The 5,623-nt window shown below is 41.9% G+C and overlaps 1 long non-coding RNA gene across 1 annotated transcript; it reads left to right on the top strand.

Annotated features, from left to right (window-relative positions):
- Positions 1-2,499: 2,499 nt before the first annotated feature.
- On the top strand, positions 2,500-4,942 carry LOC112250581. Its single transcript, XR_002953546.2, has 3 exons — positions 2,500-2,749; positions 3,610-3,681; positions 4,033-4,942. It is a non-coding gene; the product is annotated as an uncharacterized LOC112250581 (long non-coding RNA).
- The last annotated feature ends 681 nt before the right edge of the window (positions 4,943-5,623 follow it).

Raw genomic sequence — 5,623 nt, 5'->3', positions numbered from 1 at the left:
CACTGCAGGACGTGGTTTTGGCATAAAAACTATGCATCCAGGGTTTATATCAGTGATGTATATACCCTGGATTGCTGATGCTATGTACTGGCCAATAAATCTGGAATTGAAAGCTTTATAAAGCTGCAATAAAGCTTTCTCATTGAAAGCTTTTGAAAGCTAAGACGCAGTAGATCTGTTCTATGTGCTCTATTGTCACGCCCTGACCTTAGTTATCTTTGTTTTCTTTATTATTTTGGTTAGGTCAGGGTGTGACTAGGGTGGGTATGTTAGTTTTTTTATTGTCTAGTTTTTTTTGTATATCTAGGGGTTTTGTAAGTCTAGGTATATGTAGGTCTATGGTGGCCTGAATTGGTTCCCAATCAGAGGCAGCTGTTTATCATTGTCTCTGATTGGGGACCATATTTAGGTAGCCATATTCCTTGAGTATTTTGTGGGTTCTCATTCCATGTTTAGTTGCCTGTTCTGCACTAGCCATATTAGCGTCACGGTTTGTTTTGTTCAGTTTTCTTTCAATAAAGAAGAATGTACGCTTACCACGCTGCTCCTTCGTCTCCTCCATACAACGACCGTAACAGAAGAACCCACCATAAAAGGACCAAGCAGCGTATTCAGGAGGAGCAGTCAGTATGGACGTGGGAGGAAATACTGGATGGAACAAGACCCTGGACGCAGCCGGGGGAGTATCGCCTTTCTAAGGAGGAGATAGAGGCAGCAAAAGCGGAACGGCGATTACTACAAGGAGAAGTACCGAGGGGACAGGACTCTGTCATGGAAAGGAACGACGATGATATGAGGGGATACGGCTAGCACGGAAGCCCTAGAGGCAGCCCCAATAATTTTTTTTGGGGGGCGCACACGAGGAGATTGGCTGAATCAGGTTGAAGACTTGAGCCAACTCCTCGTGCTTAGTTTGGGGAGCGTGTGACTGGTCAGGCAACGTGTTATGCAAAGATGCGCACGGTGTCTCCAGTTTGCATTCATAGCCCGGTGCGCTCTATTCCAGCTCTTCGCATTTGCCGGGCTAGAATGGGCATCCAGCCAGGACGCATTGAGCCAGCTCTACGTTACAGATCTCCAATGCGTCTCCACGGCCCAGTGTATCCTGTGCCTGCTTCCCACACTCGTCCTGAGGTGCGTGTCACCAGCCCAGTACCGCCAGTGCCGGCACCAGGCCTCCAGTGAGCCTCCAGAGTACAGTACGTCCTGTTCTTCCTCCCCGCACTCGCCCTGAGGTGCGTGTCCCCAGCCCGGTACCACCAGTACTGGCACCAGGTATCCAGTGCGACTCGGCAGTCCAGAGCTTCCGGTGGCAGTACCCAGTCCAGAACTTCCGGCGACGGGCCACGGCCCGGAGCTTCGGCCACGGTCCGGTCCGGCGACGCTCTACGAAGGGGGGTGCCCACCCGGACACTCCCCTATAAGTTCAGGTTTGCGGTCGGGAGTCCGCACCTTTTTTGGGAGGGGGGTACTGTCACACCCTGACCTTAGTTATCTTTGTTTTCTTTATTATTTTTGTCAGGGTGTGACTAGGATGGGTATGTTAGTTCTATTGTCTAGGGGTTTAGGTATATGTAGGTCTATGGTGGCCTGAATTGGTTCCCAATCAGAGGCAGCTGTTTATCGTTGTCTCTGATTGGGGACCATATTTAGGTAGCCATATTCCTTGGGTATTTTGTGGGTTCTTATTCTGTTTAGTTGCCTGTTCTGCACTAGCCATATTAGCTTCACGGTTTTGTTTATTTTGTTTGTTCAGTGTTTGTTCTTTCAATAAAGAAGAATGTATGCTTACCACGCTGCGCCTTGGTCTCCTCCATACAACAACCGTGACATCTATTTCTTACCGTTTAGTTTTTGCATCTTTTTCTTCGGTTTTGTACACCAGTTTAAAAAAGCTGAAAATACAATATTTTTGGTTATTGAAAAGATATTTCAGTTTAGATGGTACAATGATTTTCTACACTTTACATAGCTTATTTTTCACAAACTGAAATCAGGCGAACTATTCGAATTTTAGCAACCAGGAAATGACATTGTGATATTGGCACTCAAGGAGCAGTCCTCTATTGAAATCAATGGAATTCTGTAGTATTTCAAATATGTTTCAGGGCCAAAATTATATGCATTTTTGGCTGTAGTGGGGACAGTAAAATTAGAACAAATACTTTAAGGACAATGTTTCCATATTTTCCTATAGGAGTCTGATAGGCCGTATCAGAATCTGATCGGATTCTTGTATTGGAGTCCTGGTAGCCAAGTGCATAGGTGGCGAGCTTAACTTGGGAGGTAGGCTAATTAGATGCGACGTCATCAACCACTCTTATAGAGACAGGCATTTTATTTTTTTACAGGGGAATAAAACAACTGTTTCCAGTAAATGAAAATATTGTACTGGAACCAACGACAGCAAACTTTAATTGAATGGGTTCAATTAAGGGAAATATATTATAGGATTCTGACTGGGGTGACAATCCTACAAGACTAAAAAAACCTATAGGATAAATATACTTTTCATATGTCTGCATTTTTCAATCCATGGCATATGATGGTGCAATGAGATACTTTAATTCGTCAATCATCTTGAGAAAACGTACTTAACTGGAAATCAATCAATCCTCCATCGTTAACACTATGTAAAGTTCAAATGCTTTAATGTTAAGTGCGTGGGTGACGGAGAGAAACAAAATGGTGCCATTTGAGGTCATGTGGCAGAGAGTGATAAGGGCGCTGGAGGTGGGGGTGTGAGCAGGTGGGTCTGTATGTTGTCGTTTTTATGTGCATGTTTTGTAGGAAAAAAGTAGTCCAATATGATTCCTATAGGATTATTTGACTAGGGGCTCCTTATCACTTAGAAGTTACATAGCAAGCTAAGGTGACGACAATGCCTGCCATGGATGTTTCCCAGTTCTTTGACTGTTAAAAATCATAGTGTAAGAACAATTTTAAAGCTTCAAAGGATTAGATGATCCAACTTTCAAACAAGTCGTTTTTGACTAGCTACAGCAGTCAACTAGCTAGCTACTGTAGATAGCTGGCTGGGTCCATGTACATTTTGGTACTTTGATTTCCGAGTCAAACGGAGAATGGAAAAACGGAAAACAGACTTTTTTTTGTTTTTCATTTTGTTCATACCCGGAAGTACACACCCCCTCATAGAATATTCACGGGGCTTAAGGGGGTGGATTTACAGCCTAGGTTGGCAGCACAAAGAAAGGATTAGACCTTGTGAGTGTGACAGAAAGAAAACAATAGTCATGTTAGCTAAGATGCAGAACTTATTATGAAGTTAGCATGCCAGTGTAGCAAACTCAACTGAACAAAGTTGACTTGCTGGTTACTGGCTATATTGCCATACTAGCTACTAGTATCTAGTGGAAGTAAGTTACTCGGAAGCTGCCCGGCGAGAGCTACCTGCTGCAGAAAAGTCAGGTTTCTCCATTACGTTGTGTAGATAACTTCTGTCGGCTGATGGTGTATATTGACTATAAACAGCAGTTACTGTAAATGGTTACCTATCTGGCACTTTGCATAGCTAACTTGGCTATTGCTGACACATACAACAATATCCAATTAAGCTATAGTGTGTGTGTGTTCTGAATGTTCCCGCAGGAGAAAAGCACAGTATGGCATCTCAGCTGATCATCATGAACTTCATGTAGTTACAGTACATCAACCAATACAGTAAGTTAAAATAAGCCTTTTTATTAGTATGGGTATACTTCATCAACATCCTATCCTGCTCACTGAAAGGCAGATGTAGGCTATACTTTTCAGTTGTGAACACAACTGTTGTTGCGACAATTGGCATACTTCTCTGAACGTATATAGGTGTTGGATCTTAATTTGATCTTGCTGTTGTTGCAGGAAACGAAAACTTGTAGTGTATTCAAGGTTTTAAAAGGCTTCTAAAGTTTGTAATTTCCACTTCAAATCGTCAGACTTGATTTGCTCTAACTAAAAAATGTATCGACCCCCACAAAAATACCAAATGATTGTTATCCACACAATAATTCACGTTTATTGTTGCTGCAGGATGATTGTGAACGGCATCTCAGAACGCACAACTCGTCTGTCCTTATTACGGATAGGCTATTGCAGCAGATAACCACACCGATATCCACTCCAGTCAGCTAAAAACAAGAATAACCGGCTCCAGTGGGCACGCCATCACCTGGACAATTGAGGAGTGGAAAAACATAGCCTGATCTGATGAATCCTGGTTCCTGTTGCGTCATGCTGACAGTTGAGTCAGGATTTGGTGTAGGAAGCATAAGTCCATGGCCCCATAATGCCAATTGAGCAACGCTTCCATGCCCCAAAGAATTCAGGCTGTTCTTGAGGCAAAGGAATGTCCGACCTGGTACTAGATGGGTGTACCTAATAAACTGACGACTGAGTGTATATTTCTATTTTATGCAGAACTGGGAGGATGTAAAAAGGGGATGAGATTACATTAAAACATTATTAGGTCTATATTCTAAAATGCAATGGTAGGTAGTTGACTGAACTTTATAAACAAATGTGAATATTCATCATTTATTATTATTAGAATTCCAATTATTATTAACAATCAAACAATGTTTCCCATTTTAAAGTCAATTATGAGCAGGTGACCTAATAACATAATACCCTCACATCTGGCCTATGCCTATATCTCTTTCATATCTCTTTCACACTCTATGACACATGCATGCAAAGAAGACAGACTCACTCACCAAAGCTCTAATTTTCTCCCATTGGCACACACACTCTGCCAGCCAGTCAAGCGGATCTCTCTCTCGACGGGCACAGTAATAGTTCAAAAATGGGCCCGGAATACAGCAGTTCTCAATACTGCCTATAACGCTTAATGTGCTGTTACTGTAATATCTGCATATACAGTTCCTTCAGAAAGTATTCACACCCCTTGACTATTCTCCATTTTGTTGTGTTACAGCCTTAATTCAAAATGGATTAAATATATATTTATTCTCACCCATCTACACACAATACCCCATAATGACAAAGTGAAAACACTTTTCTTGTGCAAATGTATTGAAAATGAAATTTAAAAATATCTAATTTACATACAGTACCAGTCAAAAGTTTGGACACACATACTCATTCATGGGTTTTTCTTAATTTGTACGATTTTCTACATTGTAGAATAGTACTGTAGTGAAGACATCAACATTATGAAATAACACATATGGAATCATGTAGTAACCAAAAAAGTGTTAAACTAATCTAAATATATTTTATATTTTATGTTATTTTAAGTAGCCACCCTTTGCCTTGATTATAGCTCTGCACACTCTTGGCATTCTCTCAAACAGCTTCACCTGGAATGCTTTTCCAATGGTCTTGAAGCATTTCCCATATATGCTGAGCACTTGTTGGCTGCTTTTCCTTCACTCGGTCCAACTCATCCCAAACCATCTCAACTGGGTTGAAGTCGGGTGATTGTGGAGGCCGGGTCATCTGATGCAGGTGTGTTGGGTCAGTGTCTGTTGAAAAACAAATGATCTTACCACTAAGCACAAACCAGATAGCATGGCGTATCGCTGCAAAATGCTGTGGTAGCCATGCTGGTTAAGTGTGCCTTAAATTCGGAATAAATCCCTGACAGTGTCACCAGCAATGC

The sequence above is a fragment of the Oncorhynchus tshawytscha genome, linkage group LG05 (assembly GCF_018296145.1).
Source record: "Oncorhynchus tshawytscha isolate Ot180627B linkage group LG05, Otsh_v2.0, whole genome shotgun sequence".
NCBI classification, from domain to species: domain Eukaryota; kingdom Metazoa; phylum Chordata; class Actinopteri; order Salmoniformes; family Salmonidae; genus Oncorhynchus; species Oncorhynchus tshawytscha.
Note: the sequence above shows the minus strand (reverse complement) of the source record. Positions and strands in the feature narration are given on the sequence as shown.